The following is a 20000-nucleotide window of genomic DNA, read 5'->3' as shown; positions in this document are numbered from 1 at the left end:
TCAAGTCTTTTAGTCAGGCGGTAGGCCAGCATCAGGCATTGGCTAATAATAGGTCGGAGTGGATTGCCGTTCTTAAGTGTCTTCACATTACCTTACAGGTAACCAGGGCTAGAATCACCAGTGATGGTGTGGAAGTGGGCGGCATTTGTGGCTGCATTGATGGTGTGACGGTGCCGAGAGAAGGTTGTGACTCAAAGGCAAGTTGAAAACAACTGAGTGGGTTTATTGTAGAACACTCTCCTTTATATACAAAATCTCAAGCAACAAGAATTTTCATGTTCAAAAGTGGACACCGTTACCGATGAGAAAACAGACATGTTATTTCAGGTTCTTTTTAGTGCGAGGGGAAAGCTAAGATACAAGCACAAAATGAAGTATGTACGATCGTGTGAAACACAGTTGGTACATGGCTCCCCCTCTAAAAATGACATACTGAACATGTTAAATAGGTGCCCTGAATCTGGAGAGGTAGTAGTAAAAACTGCGCCGATTAGCGGCAGTGAGTGGCTGTAGAAGTCGTTGGTTGGGGCGCGAGCAAGTGGTGGATGATGGGTGGCTTTGTTGCCGCTCCGGCTCGTCACGGGGTAGGCGAGTATGTCCTACGGTATTCATAGGCGTGTGAGTCCTATGGCATTCATAGGCGTGTGTGTCCTACGGCATTCATAGGCGTTTGTGTCCTACGGCATTCATAGGTGTGTGTCCTACGGCATTCATAGGCGAGTATATCCTACGGTATTCATAGGCGTGTGTATCCTACGGCATTCATAGGCCTACGGCGTTCATAGGCGTGCGTGTCCTACAGATTTCATAGGCGTTTGTGTCCTTCGGCATTCACGTCAGCTTTGGTTGAAGTTGTATCGGTGTCCTCTACGTCACGAGTGGAGGCGTTGATGGAGGTTTGAAGGTCATGAAGTGGGTTTACATCACGAGGAGAGTCATCTGCGGCAGGTTGCAGGCGAGTAATACTGGTTTTTTCCCGAGGTGAGCGAAGCCCTTTGGTCCCCCAACGGTTGTTGAGAGAGCTGAAAAAGCGTTGCTATACAGGCGGCTAGCGACGGCGAGTACTGCTGCAGAAGGTATGCGTTGACGGCTTCATAATAACGGTGAGAGGCAGGGGTAGGGGGGTGGGGAGGCGGGAGGAGTGAGTCACTCCGGGGTCACCAATGTGACGATGCCGAGAGAAGATTGTGACTCAAAGGCAAGTTGAAAACAACTGAGTGGGTTTATTGTAGAACACTCTCCTTTATATACAAAATCTCAAGCAACAAGAATTTTCATGTTCAAAAGTTGACACTGTTACCGATGAGAAAACAGACATGTTATTTCAGGTTCTTTTTAGTGCGAGGGGAGAGCGAAGATACAAGCACAAAATGAAGTTTGTACGATCGTGTGAAACACGGTTGGTACAATGGTTTCAATAGTCTTGTTAGCCTCTCCCTTGATCTCCTTGATAGGTTTGTAGGAGAGTTTTCAAACTTGGAAGAATCACCTCGTATCAGGTCGAGTTTCCTGTGATACTCTTCCATGTCTATCAAGACAAAGGCAGCAATCTTGTCGGCTCTCCTCACGGACACATGGGCTTCCTTCCTCAGTGCCTTGGCTGCCTCCCTCATGTCGCTGGAGTTGATGCCACTGGTGTATTGTGCACGATCCGTAGGGGCTTCAGCCAAAAGCAGGGTCTAGAGGTCATCAGTACTTCAGATTATATTCTGATAATAACGATAATAGTGATTCTTAAAATTAAACCTACTTTTAATTACCATTCACGTATCTTTCAAGATATATATTGAATATGGTTTTTCTTCCTTTGGGCATTTTAAAGGATGAAAAGAGCAGTGGAAATTTGAGTTTTTATGGTAGGGTGATAAGACAGTTCCTGATAATCCATCTAAAAATAATTTTACTTGAGAATTTTTATATTTTCTTCCATTATCCAGGTAGCTAAGGGTGTTTCATTTTCTTTGAAAGGGGATAATTATAGAAATTAGACAGGATAAAACATCAATAATAGATATATATTTTGTTCACAGGAGTGTAATTTGAAATTTTATCTTTGGTAGGACGTGCATGATAAAAAAAAAAGTGAAACCAATTGTCTGCAACAAGATTTATTAATTATAAATTTTTCAAATATTTAGTGAACTTCATTGTGTATCAATAGAGCTAAGTCTTTGTTTTAATCGAGATTTCTCTTAACAGGTATGCCATGACTATGTGCACTCGTTCGTCTAATATCTATGGTGGGAAAACGTAACTTCTACAACCATGATCAAAGTGCATGTGTATCGATAAGCAATCAGAAACACTATGAGTAACAAAAAAATTAATTTTCATAGTTGATGTTTATCCTGTGTATTTCCATAAATACTTTATTCCCCAAGACAATTATGACCTTGCCAATAACCATTCTATGCTAAAAATTTGCAAATACATTATTTGATTAATGTCATATAGGTGTTTGCTCGCCAAGGTATTAATAATTTGTGAGGAAACACTTTTCTTGACCTGGAAATGGAAATATATTTAAATCCTTTATTCATATTTGTATTATTTTTTTAAAAAGCCGTTTCCAGTAAATTAATCAATCATGCAGACATTTCTTTTACAGAATATACAAAATTTTCACTATTTTGAAAGGTTTAATATAGTATTGAAATTACTTGAGATATATTCAACGATATTACTCTACTCTGCTATACCACTAGGCGTTAATTCCCTCCGCCAATGAAGTTGCAAGGAGGTTATGTTTTATCCCCTGTTTGTGTGTGTGTGTGTGTGTGTGTTTTCTCACGGATATGTCGTCGAGACGTGTACGTGAGATACATAGATAATACTTTTGTCATGGCCCCTTCTACGCAGGACATCGACTCTTCCCTGAAGTTTACTGACAAGCATAGCAACAATGGACAGCTGCCATTCCTTGATGTACTTATCTCTTCCAACCCTACTGGATTTGATAACAGTGTCTACATTAATCCCACTAACCTCGGCTTATGCTTAAATGGAGACAGTGAATGCCCTGCTAGGTACAAGGCCTCCACCATCAATGCCTATGACTGCAGGTCCCTCTCCCACTGCTCCTCTTGAGCTGACACACATCAAGAACTCAACCGAGTTGCCCAGGTCCTGGTGAACAATGGCTACACTAACAGACAAGTTAGTTGTGAGATCAAGCTAGTCATGGATACTTAATACCAGGGTGAACAACCAATTGAGAACACTACCACCACCACCACCATCAATCGTTACTATAAAGGGTTTAGCCTATGCATCGTGATTACAAGAAAAGATGAAAAAGCCCTTTAGAGACATAATAAAGAACCACGTCCCCCTGTGGATGAAAACACAGATGTTAAGCTGATTATTCATTATCAGACCTACAAGAAGAGGTCCCTCATTATGAGGAACAATGCAGCACCGCCGACTCAGGACATCCCAACGGGGTTTATTCTTACGTATACCTGTTTCCATGATGCACTGGAGGTTACATAGGAATGACCACCATGTGTTTGTCCAAAACACTGTCCTGTCACGTTCAACAAGGCTCCATAAGAGCTCATGCCCTCTATATCCACATCATCAACATTAAACGTGAGGAGATAATTAAGAACACTAAGATAATCGGCCGTGCTCCAGATAGCAGAAGTCTTCGAATATTTGAAGCTCTACTTATACAGAGAGAACCGGCGCTAATACTTCCCAAGTTATGTTCCTTCTCCCCTCCTGTCGAAGGAACAACATACTAAGGAGTAACCCTACCAACCATGAAATCTCCATACAAGACAATTCTACTGATCAAGACACTACCAACCAAGACAGCTTTGATCAGCAACGGGACAGTCTGCCTAGTCTGGATACCCTCTCAGCGAGCGCTCCCACCAGTCAGAGCCCAGCTGTCGCAGCACAAGATGGTGACTCAACAGCCATGAGTGAGTGTGAAGGCAGTCTTACTGAACTACAGCCGGTCTCAGCAAGAGGATTTGCCAAGGAGGACACGCCATTTTATCAATCTTACTATTCACTCCGACTAAAACGTCTGAGGCAGCCAATATGAATTTGCTGCCACTCTGCTTATGCCAGAATTTCCAAATATAAGGACTTAGGTATCATAGTTTCCACCACTCTAGTCTGAGGAAGGGAGACAACACTCTCAAAATATGTTGCTCGTTCACTGTATTATTTTAAGACTTGTAAATTTTACCTAACTAGTAAATTTTACATTTAATCCTTGATTCGCCAAGTATTCCTGAATTTGACTACACATCATAGAGGATGACCTTAGCCAAATTACTGGCTGTATGCAGTAATCCTGAAAAGATAATAAGAGCCATTAAGAAGACAGAGGCAGCCATTATTTTTAACAAAATAATAATAATAATAATAATAATAATAATAATAATAATAATAATAATAATAATAATAATAATAATAATAATAATTATAATAATAATAATAATAATAATAATAATAATAATAATAATAATGATAATAATAATAATAATGTTTTATTGAAAATGATTGCTGTCTCAGTTGTGTTAATTTTCTAATGAATTCTTCTATTGTTATCTTTTTCTCTTCCTTGCTATAATCTTCCGTATAATAATAATAATAATAATAATAATAATAATAATAATAATAATAATAATAATAATAATAATAATAATAATAATAATAATAATAATAATAATAATAATACTATTACTATTACTATTACTATTACTACTACTAATAATAATGATAACAATAATAATTTTCAATATTTCTATTTTCATCGATGAAAGTAATAAACTGTAATGCAAACGCATGTAAACAAATCGAAATATGTGCAAAATGATAACCTATGATATATTTGCCTTCCTGATCGCTACTGGACCGTGGTTAACACACTTCCTATATACATGTTATGTAAGTGTTTCAGTTATCAATATAGTAGTTTTAACTTAGGATTATCTGCGCAACAGGAATGACAAAAACCTATTCATATTTTTGTTATAAATATAATTTAGTTTAATAAAAGATGAAAAAATAATATTCTATGTGTACAAGATCTTAATTGAAATACAAATGAAAGAATTATTGGTACAATAATCGAACATCTAGATAAAGTGATGGATATAGTTATTTAACTGCATCATCAATCTTTTACATTTCAAGTCAGGTAAAATAAGTTACCAGTGGCAACTACAATAGGAAATAATGCTGATGTAAATGAATTGTATAAAGCATAAGTATTAAGACATTGCTAATGGACCCCTTTTGTTTTTAACGAGAAAAGTAGAGAACAAAGAAACATTGTTAATATCGAAATTTAGCAAAATCTATTTAATATTAAGAAATAAACATTTACAATCAAACACAAAATCTCATTACGCTGTTGTTCTTTTGAAAGTAATATTTGCTATTATTTGCACTTCTTTTTAAATGACGAGCAGTTTAATTGAAAACTAAGAACTACTCATTGACTTTACTTTCCCTTCCATTCATCCCTATTGGAAAGGTATCAAGGTTAAGCGGATTAAAAAGAGATATACTATATCTCTTTGTAATCTGCTTCACCTTGATATCTTTCCGGTGTTTCGTTTTAAATGAGCATTCCTCAAATTGATCACTTCCTCATAATTAGTACGCTATATATATTCAATTCAAACTATAGGCTGGAGCCCAAAGTAATCTTGATGAACTTTAAAAAAAACAAGAAGGAAAGTAAATATAACCCAAATAGACCGCTATGGATTAATTGTATCTTGAGGTTAAAGAGTTAATTGTTTATCATTAAATCTAAGATTGCAATGACTGATTTGTGAGTTTCCTAAATAAAATATTGATAAATAAAGGTTTTTGAGCAGTTGAATGCTGGAGCTTGAAGACTAAGTACTAGATCCAGTTTGTATCATTTGGTGGCCTATTGGAAGCATCCCTGTCTGGTGCTCACTGTACTGGATTTGAGTCCAGCTCATATTCAATAGTGTTTTAGTGTTTGTAACCTCACCATCCTTGTGAGGTCAGGCAAAGGGTTTGGGGGAGCCTATATGTCTACCTGCTGTGCCATCAGAAGCCATTGCCTGGCCCTTCCTGATCTAAGCATGGGTGAAGAGGGGGCTTGAGGGCTGAACATATGTATATATGATCAGTCTCTAGGGCATTCTTCTGCTTGATATGGCAATGTTACTGTCCCTTGCCTCTGCCATTCATGAGCGATCTTTATACCTTTAAACATTGGAATGGAACCCTCTATCAGTAAGTTGAGAAGAGCATAAGTTATTCTAGTCTTCTTGTTTTAATTCGACAGCCAATTAATTTAACAGTTCCATGGGAGAAAACGGAAACTAGACTAATTAATTACAACGAAGATGATGATATTGACACGCCTCTCCCTTTAGACAATGCATAAGTTCGGTCATCTTTCGATAGCGATGAGTTTCCTAAACTCTTGATATCAATTTCTTCTTTTGTTAAAATTCTTGATAATTCTGGTTCTTCTCAACCCATGGCCAAACCTAACCCATCACCCCATAATCATTATTTCATTAACAATGATTCATTTAGTAGGAGTTCTGAGCATATGGAAGGAGATATCATCTAGGTTAATGTGGGCAAGGATTAGGTTGGGTAGGGAATGTTGGGCTTTTGTCAGTGCGTATGGGCCAGGTTGTGAGAAAAGTGAAGAAGAGCGGAATGAGTTCTGGAATGAATTAACTACTATGCATTTTAGGGCCGTGTCCAATTGATTTTCGCTGATAAAATCCTACCAAAACATCGTATATGGGTCACATTTTGTAAACAAGTTTTTGAAGCCACAGCCTAATAAGCAAAAATATGCAGTAATGTCTAATGTGAATAATAAAGGCACTTACCAGAGTAAATATAAGAAATTGAAAAGGTAACTTAGCTAAATTAAGACGCACCCAGGGAGAGGCTAGTTGTGACGTGAACTATGACATCAGACGTAATACCAGTAAACTTTTCATTCATAATAGTAAACACGCCGATAACAGGCCGAGGACAGCAGACCATTCATACGTCAAAGCCAATCTGTTCTACGTGACTGCTGTCTGGTGCTTCACTTATGGCAGGCCTGGCAAATTGTCCTCGTGGCTGCAAGACTGCTTTTGTGCTGCGTGTTTTTGCAGTATGCAATAAAGAAAAGAACCGCGTTAACAGGTAAGTTGATAACAGATCATGCACAAACACCAAATGATTCAGACAGGAAGCCTAAATTAAATTTTATAGGGGTAATACTTGAATGACAACTTTGGAAAAAAAATTATATAAAAACATTTTGTTTATATTAATGTATTTCTAAATTTTCACAATAAGATTAAGAGATGACAGATTTTTTCTTGACTGCAAACTATCTCACTGACTAGCTTCATCAACCATATTTAACAATTTACCTATCCTACTGATCTCCTTATATATATATATATATATATATATATATATATATATATATATATATATATATATATATATATATATATATATATATATATATATATATAAATATAAATATGACATATATATATATATATATATATATATATATATATATATATATATATATATATATATATATATATATATATATATAAATATAAATATGACATATATATATATATATATATATATATATATATATATATATATATATATATATATATATATATTATAGCCATGAAAGAAAAAATGAAAAAGACTTTATTGGAGTTAGTACTTTCATCCACTCAGGACATTATCAAACTCAGCAATGAGAATACATATACAGAGACATCGTATTTATACTGGAGAAGGGGATCTAACAGCTGTCAGTTTCTTAATAATTCCGGAGAAGTCAGATTTTAGATAAAAGGATAATACTGGATTAACGGAAAACAGACCTGGGCTTAGATTCAAATTTTTACCTTGAGTACAGGAGATTAGAAATGATTCAACAATATTCCTTTGGAAATAGTAATTTACATGGATTACTTTTTCCGTCTTTGACAAACTAATTCTGTGACTTGACCCTAACCAGTGGGAGGCGAAAGCATTATTAAGAGAACCCCTGGAGACGGCCACCTGATGCTGTTTTAATCTGACTGGTATACTTTTTGATGTTTGGCCAACATAAAATAGGTTACACTCTGAACAAGGAATGCTATATATTACATTATTATCATTTCCAGAACTATTCTTAATTAACATGTTTTTTAATGTAAAATTATATTTAAACACTACAGCAATGTCTAGTTTTTTCAAAAGGGGTATAACATCTAAAAAACAAACATGAAATGGCAAACAAAGCATATTATTAATTGTTTTCTTTCTCTCTAATTGGACACTATAAAATGTTTTCTTAGCCTTATTCATACATTTTTCTAAGAAATATTTGGGATAACAAAGATCTGTTGCAATTTTTTTCTATTTTAGTGAACTCCTCCTTAATGTAATCTGGCCTACAAATTCTCAGTGCCCTAAGGTACATGGAGGAAAAAACTGAATGCTTTATATTTTTAGAGTGACCGGAGTAAAAATGTACATATGAAAAATTATTTGTAGGCTTTCTATATATGGAAAACTTAAATTTATCTGTTTCTCTAACTATTAAAACGTCTAAAAATGGGATACGGTTATTTTCTTCATTTTCTATAGTGAATTTTATTGATGGTAGTAATGAATTAATGATTGAAACAAAACCCTCAAGATTAAAATTTTCTTCTAAAATACCTAGAACATCATCAACATATCGATACCACACAATTTTTCCTTTCGTGGCTATAATACATTTTATATTCATCATGTGTCAGCTTTCGTGATTTCTACAAACACACACACACACACACACACACACATATATATATATATATATATATATATATATATATATATATATATATATATATATATATATATACATATATTTATATACATATATATATATATATATATATATATATATATATATATATATATATATATATATATATATATATATATATATATATATATACACTGTACTTACACACATATTTATATATAAAGATTCATTTATGAATTATGTGTATGTGCATGTATGTACTATATATGTCTAAGTTCATATATGTAAGGCATTTATATATCTCTAAATATTCTACTTATACTCTTCCTTGATGTCGAAGTATGAATAATAACAATAAAGATGATTATATTAATAACAACAATAATGATAATAACTGTGACGAATATTAATGTGATTATTATGACTTATAATATTATCAATTTCTTTGCATGAACGTGTGCTTAGAGAAAACAAATTATAACATATAATGAATTTTTATTCACTGGCTAAATACTGGTCTTTGTCCACACAGCCCCTACGACCGTGTGGCAAATATCATGGGTATAAGTCGCTTTCTGTGGGGAAGATTATTCACCGTAACAGCTCAGTGATCTCACATGAGTCTGCTGGCGAAGTATTTCCTATACCACAAGTCTTTGATAATTTTACAGAGGGTGCCATTCATCGGTTTCTTCACAAGATATTTGCTACAAAGCAAGTATTTACTGTTAGAACCCTGATGACAGATTTGAAGACAGCCACCATAATCCCTGAAACAACCTCCAAGATAGCGGTGTGGCGGCTCCTGCAAGATATGGGATTCAGATATAAAACGTCTCAACGAAAGATATATCTTGCAAAAGAGTACATTGATGTGGTTTGCCGATGGAGCGGGGCTCTCCGGGCTCTGAAGTGACATCGAGAAGATGGAAGGGAGATAGTATATGTCGATGAGATGTGGTTCACCACCAGAATGAGCCACAACAGAGAGTGGGTGGACACCGCACAACCTGCTACCAGTGCCATGCATAGCCGACAGGTACCACCTGGTGAGGGAGAGCGCTTCGTGGTGGTAGCAGCTGGCACAGCAAATGGATTTATTGAAGGCTCTTTCCTTTGTTATCCTGCAAAGAGTAAAAGTAGTGATTACCACGGGGAAATGACAGGCGAGCTGTTCATACGCGGGTTAACAACGCAGCTTCTACCATTGCTGCCTGAACCATCAGTATTGGTGCTCGACAATGCACCTTATCACAGCCAGCTATTAGACGAGTGTCGGTGTCCTACCATGGCCACCAAGAAAGCAAGACCTTATTACCTGGCTTCAGAGTCACCCAGTCCTGCCCCACACGGTGCCACAAGACCTGAGCTGTTGCTCATATGTCAACAGAACAGGCAAAAACCACAGTACATCGTGGACAACATAATTCGAGAGTGGGGCCACGAGTTGTGCGTCTGCAACCTGCCCACCCAGAGCTCAATGCCATTGAGCAAGTATTGGCGTGTATGAAACGTCATGTGCGTTCATCTTTACAGAGATTCACCCGGGCAGACTTGCAGGCAAGATTGGAGGAAGCCAAGCTTTTGGCCACTGAAAGTGTTTGGGGGTCTGCAGTGAAACGATCTCGAGCCTTTGAGGATGGGTATTGGTCAATGGACAACATTCAAGAGCCTGTTGGACCTATCATTATGGTCAATAGACAACATTCAAAAGCCTGTTGGACCTATCATTATGGTCAATGGACAACATTCAAGAGCCTGTTGGACCTATCATTATAAATTTGGACAACGATGACGAGGATATAGAAGACCTATACCTGGATGATGACGATGATGAAAATGAATAAAAATTATTTTGGTTGTGTGTTCTCTATTCTCTTTTTTTCCCTCTACTCATGTAGAAATATTGGATCTAGGACAACTGCCCCCGAGACAACTGCCCCCAGGACAGTTACCCCCCGACAACTGCCCCCAGGACAATTGCCCCCGTAGGACTACTGCCCCCTGGAAAATTGCCCCCCATACTGCCATTTACGTAATTACTTTTTAGTAACAATTTATGAAGATATTCTTCCTAATTACGTAATCGGTCATTGAAGAAATAATTGTATCTATTTCCTAAATTTATTACCATTTATGTAGTTACTTCCCAATTAGGTAATTGGTCATACGAGTTATAGTTTATTTTCGAAAGCTATTGCCAATTGGCTAATTCTGTATAGTCAAACAAATGTTTACAAAAAAAAAAAAGTAAGAAGGATCCAGTGTCTAATCGGTCGTACGTGAAGTCTTGTTAGTACAACAGGAAATAAAGGCTAAATCTATTGCTACCGAAGAGACTGCACAGCAAATAATTTCCCAAACAGTTGAGTCGATATCAAGCGGTGCTGCAACTCAGCTACCGCCGGTGAGACATATTCATCATGCAACAAGGAGCTACAAACAAGCTGCTGGTGCTCCTCATCCCATCCCATCAAACCTAGAAGACATGGTCATTCCTTACGAGTACAAGAAAACTTCTAGTGGTGAAGATTTTCTTCTTTATGATAGTGGATTTATTTTCAACACCAACAAACATTAGCCTTCTGGAGAAATCAGATAATTGGTTTGGTGACAGTACCTTTAAGATTGTACCCGAGTTATTTTACCAATTGTACACTATTCATTGCTTAACTTCTGAAAGAGTTATTCCGTTTGTGTATGCTCTGCTACCAAACAAACGACAAGCAGCATATGAAGATATCCACCAACAACTCCTCACTATAAACCCTAAACTTAATCCAAAGACCTTCCTATTAGACTTTGAACAAGCTACTAGGAGTGCTATTGAAGAGATCTTCCCCAACGTAACTATTAAAGGATGTTTTTACCACTTATCTCAAAGCATTTACCGTAAGGTGCAAAATGAAGGTCTCCAAACTAAATACCAAACTGACGCCAATTTTTCCTTGCAAATACGTATGATTCCTGCATTAGCGTTTGTTTCCTCAGAAAAAGTTATTGAAGCATTTGAGAAACTACAAGAGATGTTGCCACCTGGGGCTGATACAATAATAGATTATTTTGAAGATACATACATCGGCAGAAGACGTCGAAATACAAGGAGACAGCCACGTTTCCCTATAAGCATGTGGAGTATGTTTACTCGTGTTGTTGAAGATTTACCTCGAACAAATAACGCCGTAGAAGGCTGGCATAACCATATGCAAGCAAGAGTTACGTCATTTCATCCAATATATGGATCTGGGGGTGTTGAAGAGAGAACAGGCACTATCCAGCGTCATAATTAATCAAATACTTGCTGGGCATCCAGTACCTCCTAAGCGGAAACGCTATCAGGATTTTAGCATACGAATAGCAAACATTGTTCAAGAATTTGAGAACCGCGATGTATTGGAATTTTTGAGATACATAGCCCACAATTTAAAATTCTAGTATTTAAATCCCTTTTCAACATTTTTGCAACCCATCTATGTACAAATTTTTAGTATAGAATGTTATCTTTTTAAAACATGTATTTTTTAAATCATGTATTTTTTTATTAACAATAATAAAGCATTGGTTTTAATAGTTGTGAATTTATATTTTTTACACTATTGTCCAGTGGTTTTACGAGGGCAATTGTCCCATGGGAAGTTTTCCTAAGGGGACCAGTTGTCCTACGGAGCAGTTGTCCTACGGGGGCAGTTGTCCTACGGGGGCAGTTGTCCTACGGGGGCAGTTGTCCTGGGGGCAGTTGTCCTGGGGGCAGTTGTCCTGGGGGCAGTTGTCCTGGGGGCAGTTGTCCCGGGGGCAGTTGTCCTGATACCAATATCCAGTGGTTGATTATACAAAATAAGGTTAGGTAAAGTTAGTTGACCAGCTAAATCATTCCCAAGTAATACTTGAACATCATGTAAAGGGAATGGTGTGTTGATAACAGCAATCTTTACTTTACCAGATACATATTCACAGTTTAAATTGAGCTCTGCTAAAGATAAACTCTTAGTGTGACTTAAATCCCTAACTAGTACCTTTCCATCAAGCAAAGAAATTGTAGGCACTGCACTATGTAAAATCATGCTTTGGTTTGACCCAGTATCACGTAAGATTCTTACTTTAACAGGAGTACCATTGGGAATTGTTACTGTACCCTCTGAAATATAATTAGCAAACAAGGCATCACTTTCAGGCGTACTACAATGCATAGTTCCTTTGCCTTTTACGCTAAATTTACAGTCTTTATATTTACCAACATCGGGGTCGGACAGCTTAGAGCCAAAAAACTTAGATTTCTTACAGGTTGGGTTTTTACATTCATTTATGTCATGACCTTGTTGTTTATAATATGAACAATAATTAACACCCTCTTTCTCACCACTGAACCCTGTTGCTTTGCCTTGCTTTACAAACATCTCAGTACCTTTGTGTGTTTTGTGTATCAAGAAAAAATGGTCAGCTAACATAGCAGATTTCTTTAAATCCTCTTCCTCACGGTCAGCAATATGCATTTTAATATTTTTTGGCAGTTTTCTCATGAATTTTTCAGTCACAGTTAGGTTAATGAGTTCTTCAAAATTATTAACATTGGCAGCCTTAAGCCATTTATTAAATAATCTTAGTTTTTCATTTGCAAATTCATACCAAGTTTGAGCATTTGATTTAATGTATTGTCTAAATCTTTGTCTAAGACCCTCGGCAGTTGCCATGTATGCATCTAAAATAGCTTGCTTAACTACTGTATAATTTCTTTCCCCTACCAAATTACTAACCACTATAGCAGCCTTACCCTGGACTTTGGATTTAATTAACCAAACCCATTGATCTACTGGCCATTTCATATTTGAGGCAATATCTTCGAAATTACGGAAAAAGGAATCTACATCGGTTTCTGTAAATTCAGGGACTAACTTTAAACTCTTAGTCAAGTCAAACTTGAGTGGTTGATTAGATTCTAGGTCCATTAGTCTAATATGTTGTTCTATACTAATCCTACTTCTTTCAATTTCCATATTCTGAGTTAGACTAGCTTCATGATCTAATCTAGTTTTCTCCATTTCTAGGTCATACTTTTTCCTTTCTTTATCTATGGCTAACTTTTGTCTTTTTACTTCTAACTTTTGTCTTTCTCTCTCTTTATCTGCCTCTAACTTTACTTGTTCTAACTGTATGGCTAACCTCATATGCTCAACGTCTGAGCTTTCTTTCTTCGTACTCATGTATTTCCTAGCCTCGTGTTCTTCTACACTTTCCTTCTCTACAAGATATTCTAAAATGGCATTTTTTATGTCATCTTTCCTGTCTCTTGAACTAACAGTTACTTCAAACTTAGCTGCCAAAGCCAGCAATTCACTCTTTTTAGCATATACTATAGTGTTAAGTTTTCCCTTAGAATCACTGAAAAATAAGTCTACTGAACACATTGCGACTGAAAATCCACAAGAGAACGTACCAAAGTCAAAGAGAAGTGTTCCCAATAGCATAAACAATTACAGAATACGTAATATATATCACGTGATGTAATACTGAACTATTCATCCATTACGCAAGTCGGGTAAGAATAAATAATTATAATAACCGGTACAAAACTGTACGAAGGAAGCAAAATGAAAAGTTAATACTTGGATGCTTCGACAAAGTAGTAAATATAATTAACGGTACAAAACTGTATGAATGAAGCAATGTGAAAAGCAATAATACTTAGATGCTTCGAATAGCGTAGATACGGAAATGTCAGGCCAGTCAAACTCCAAACCTACTCTATTATACGGCGCTAAGGTAATATAATGCCATGATGTCATAAAGACGAAGTTTCTGATAATATTTCTCCCAAAACTGTTTGAAACAAGGCGAACCAATGTAAATTAACTTGGTTACTTTCTACATTAACTTAGATACGACCGCAGCTATAATAGCGATGTCCGAAAACATGAATTGGAATGACTTAAATGTCGTGAGAAATTTCTATAAGATAATAGGAGAAAAGAAGCCACGCAACATACTGTAGTAGATCTATTCGATAATAATAATGTATACAAATCTAAATTATCGTACGTTGGAACATTCACAGTGACTTTAACTATCAGTACTTTGGTAGTTTAATCAGGTGTGTTTACTTGTTTCAGATTCCGGACAGGCCCCCAATTATTATAAACTAAGCCTTAGCCTAGCCCGTTACAGCTTATAATAAGAACATAAGCAATGTCAATCAAAGAAGGAACGTGTAAAACTCAGATTACAAAATATAACAATTTAATAATAGAAATAACAAGCAATTACAATGATATTTACGTTTGTAGAAAGCAATTCGCAAGTTAAACCCACACAAATATATGAACCAATGATCAAACACACAGACAAACAATTAAACAAACACCTGAATTAAATAAACCAACGAAACACAAAATAAAAGAAAACACACTGACTTACATTAACAATAGGAAGACGATTGTCCTAACCGTGTATACAAAATATGTTGTCGTCAAGGTAGCCTGAGACCGACTCTGCCCTCCTCAAAATATTATAAGCCAAAGTAAACTAAATGAACGACAAGGATGACAAAAAGTAATAAAAATATTAGACAGGCAAAGATACAAAAGGTCTAAACAGGAAAACAAGTGTTACAAACCTAGTGGTAAGGAGGAGTACCACTAAAAGAAAAAATATATACAAGTGACATAATTACAGAGAACGGAGACATGGTATACATAATATCACAATATATATATATATATATATATATATATATATATATATATATATATATATATATATATATATATATATATATATATATATATATATATATATATATATATATATATATATATATATATATATATATATATATATATATATATATATATATATATATATATATATATATATTTCTTTTCTTTTCTTTTCTTTCAAATGGGTTAACATCTATATTTTTTGTTATAGTTTTGTTATATTTTTTGCAACAAAATAATTGCACTAATAATGTAAATGATTTTAAGATATTAAGAACATATATCAGTCAGTAGGTAGCGAATTTTTGGGACAAGCATTTACAAGGAGAAATCCATGGATATCATATGATACTTAGGATACAAAAAGAAAGAGATAAAGACATAAATTGATAGTTGAAAGTTTTCGATGAAGTAATGAAAATTAGAAGGTAGAACATGCTAAATATTCCAGTATTGAAAGTGAGATCAAAGGAAAAGCCAGGAATGTGTGAAGAGAATATTTAGATAGGAATAAAGATGAGGCTGACAAAGCTATGAACTCTTGGCATGGCTATGGTGTACAAATCGCCCATAGAGCTATTAGTAAAATCTCTACGGGGAAAAAAAAAAGAATGATCATCATAGGCCCATAAAAAAGAGAGATAAATTTGTTATAACAACAGAAGATGAAGAAAGGCAACGTTGGATGGAATACTTTGGTGAGGTCATGAATAGGAGATACGAAGGGAATAATTTGAATTATATACTTGAAGCTGAGGAAGACCTTCATGTGCCATGAATGAATTCAGTGTGTTTGAATTCAAAGCTATCATTAAAAAAATTAGGAGATGGAAAGCCCTGGATAATATGGAATAACTGCTGAGATGATATTGGCCGAAAATGAAATGACTCACAGAATACTTACAAGATTATTTTGTAGAATGTGACGTGAAGAGGAAAAACCTGACGAATGGGATCTATGGGTATTGTTAGAAATGACAAAAAAAGGAGACCTAACTCATAACAATAATTACAGAAGCATCAAACTTACGTCAGTTGTCATGAAAATATATAGTATGTTCTTTCTAAAGAACTAGAGAGAAAGATTGACGAAAAGCTAAGAGATTAACAAGCAGGATTTAGAAAAGGTAGAAGTTGTACTGACCAAGTTTTCATTTTAAAACATTTTGTATAGCAATGTGTAGAATATAGAAATCCACTTTTGATGGCATTGGTGGACTATGAAAAAGCCTTTGATAGTGTGCGCCAGCCAGTTTTGTGGAGAGTACTGCTTTATGGAATTCCTCTTAAATATGTACATTTGTTTAAATCTGTTTGTGAGCGTAGCAAGTGCAAAGTTAATGTAAGTGGAGTCCTATCAAATGCATTTTTAGTGAACAGTGGAGTACTCCAAATTAATGTATTGTCACCTATGTTGTTTTTCCTCTTCATAGATTTTATAATGCATAAAACAGTTGGGGATGGTGGAGAAGGATTGGACTGGTTTGGTAATAGGAAATTAGCTAACCTAGAGTATGCTGATGATGCTGCCCGTATTAGTGGTACATCACAGGTTAGGTTCAAGATAAATATAAGGAAAGACAGAGATGTTGAGAACAGACTATGCAATGGAGGATGAAATATAATTGGAAATCAGACAATGGTTAATTGGAGTAAAATTTGGAAATCAATCCGCATGACATTCCATTTAAAAATCAGGTTATATATCAGTTTATTGAGGTCTGTTACAGTATGGAGATGAGTCATTGTTTGACAATGAAACAATATCCAACAGATTTTGTAGATTTGCGGACAAAGCCCTCAGAAGAATATTGCGAGATAAATGACAGCACAGGATCATAAAAGAAACTATAAGAGAGATTACTCGACTGCCATATGGCAATGAGATCATGGTGAGGGGTGGATGGAGATTATTTGGACATGCTCTTCGCTAGTTCACCAAACTTTTAACAGGGCTCCACAAGGCACTGGACGAATTTGAAGACCAAGGCTACATGGCTGAGGACTATGCAGTTTGAAAAAGAAGATTAAGAATGGAGAAGTATTGATTTGGAAGCTCAAGATAGAGAAGACTGGAGAAATCCAACCAAGGCCCTTTGCATCAATAGGTGTAGGAGATGATGATGATGATGATAAGGATTATTATTTCTCGGATTTAGACCCTCTTTCAAGCAGGTTTCATTAAAGAATAAATCTGCCTCTGTGGCATTGATTTTGTAGTTGAGCTTTCTAATTGCTCTAATTTTACTTTTTTTTTTTCAACACTACTGCATGCCGCCAGTACCTGTGTTGTTAGTTTTCAATTTAGGGGAGACAAATTCGTAGAAAAAAATTCTAAGACTTTACTAAAAATTTACTAAAAGTTAACTTGTCAAATACAAGGTACTACAGAGTCTTCTGCAATGAATTCCGAGAGGGTGCCGAGTGTTTTATATTCAGGCCATAAGTGGAATGATGTAGGCTGGGCTAGCTCTATTTATACAGGATAGGGCTGAGGCGGTACTGAGTCCTGGACGAAGCATCTCTTACATTGGCTGAGGCGCTCATTGGGAAAGGATCCATCACAATCAGATTTCTGCTACACTCACAGGCTTCAGGGCAGTGGCGGCTCGTGGCTAAAATCAGTAGCCTTTGTTTTAATGCTATGTGGAAGGAAACAAACAGGTCTTAAAAGAACCAAATCAAATAATTTTACTTACCATAATCTAGATTGTTACTGTTTAAGCTTGATCAATTCATTTGAAAAATAAATAATTTTTTCTTGTTTTAATTAGAACGAAAAGATTTAGTACTTTCTCCTTCATATCTCGATGACAGATAACTGTGGAAGCTTTTTTTTTTTATTGTAAGTGCTGCAAGTGTATTCAGTCTTTCTGAATTCATAGTGCTTCTTAGAAAAGTTTTACTTTTAGTGTCGAAAAGCAGCATTCTGTTGCTGATGTAGTTATGGGAATTATATATATAAATATATATATATATAAATATATATATATATATATATATATATATATATATATATATATATATATATATATATATATATATATATATATATATATATATATATATATATATATATATATATATATATATATATATATATATATATATATATACACACACATACATATATATATATATATATATATATATATATATATATATATATATATATATATATATATATATATATATATATATATATATATATGTAAAAACAGAGAAAAATGTAAAGGAAACGAAATAAGAAATAATTAAACAGAATAGCTAGAAGTAAGATAATAATCTAATTTTACATTTTATTACATTCAAGAATATAGTAAACAGTTTTCTAGTACAGCGCCCATGGAGTAAAAACAAATAACTAACCTTCATCGACACGCCATGGTCAGCAGTGTGGGAATGACATTGCTCTCTCTACCTCTCAGCCCGTGTCTAAGACTCACATGCCGCTTCCTGTACGCATGTGCACAACAGCCAAACATCATGCTGCTAGACCTGTGAAGTGCACAGTTCCATACAAAAATTCCTTTATTTTTTGCTTAAAGTGAAGGGTGGCTACTGGCATTAACTTTAAGAGGTTTATATTGTACAAGTATAAAGAAAGAAGCAAAGAAAAAATTATTATATTAAATATAATCAATAATATGAAATATATGTAGGGGGTGTTGCAGTTCCACAGTACTTATCACGTGCCGCCACTGCTCCAGAGATAGATGGGATCTGAGTAATACTGGGTTGGTCTCATAGTACTGGGTGCTGATTGGTTGAGATGCTTCCTGAGCAGGCCTCAACGTCAGGCAAGCTGTTCTGCCACTCAGCTCCCAGGTTCAGTGAGTCCTGAACTGTTCCTGATTGGGTGAGGATTACACCGGGAGAGTCTCAGTCACAGGCAGGCTGTCGAGTTGCTGATTGTCCTGAAGCTCAAGAGGTTGGTTTTTGTTCCTACAGTAGCAAGGGAGGAGGAACATGTCTTGTGTGTAGTATTGAGGTTCGGGTTTTGCTGCTGTATGAGTAGGGCCTCTAGGATCCTTAGTCTTCTGCTGTCAGGGGTGTTACCGATAATCATGGTATTGCCAGTGATTTATTTTTTATGCTTTTGTTATGCACCAGGAGCTGGCGCATCTTAATAGCACCCTACTGAACGTGGTAGAACAAACGCTCAGAAACTTTCATTATCGTCATTCCAATATAACGGCCGGTGCATCCAAGGAATGGGCATTTGTAGGAATAGATGACAGACTTCTTCAGAGAGTCCTGAAAGGGATGGGCCGGGTTGTTCTTCATAACAAGGGATCTGGTCCTAACTGTTTGATATTCAAGTATCAAGCTGATTTCAGTTTCTATGTGTGTGGCCATGACGTTGTTCCTTATAATCTTCTACATAGCCTTCTCGTCTCGCTGGTACTGCTTGTGCATAAAGCCCTTGTAGTACAGCTGGACTTTGGCAGTACTGTTCTCGCTGCTTGGCTCAGTCTCATATCAATTATCCA

The 20000-nt window shown here is 35.7% G+C and overlaps 1 pseudogene; it reads left to right on the top strand.

The window, feature by feature from the left end:
• The first annotated feature begins 6934 nt into the window (after window positions 1-6934).
• On the top strand, window positions 6935-10392 carry LOC137614668 (uncharacterized; annotated as a pseudogene).
• Window positions 10393-20000: the final 9608 nt, after the last annotated feature.

This window comes from Palaemon carinicauda, chromosome 21 (genome assembly GCF_036898095.1).
Source record: "Palaemon carinicauda isolate YSFRI2023 chromosome 21, ASM3689809v2, whole genome shotgun sequence".
Taxonomy (NCBI): domain Eukaryota; kingdom Metazoa; phylum Arthropoda; class Malacostraca; order Decapoda; family Palaemonidae; genus Palaemon; species Palaemon carinicauda.
The sequence above is the reverse complement of the archived record's forward strand: the minus strand, read 5'-3'. Positions and strand labels throughout refer to the sequence as shown.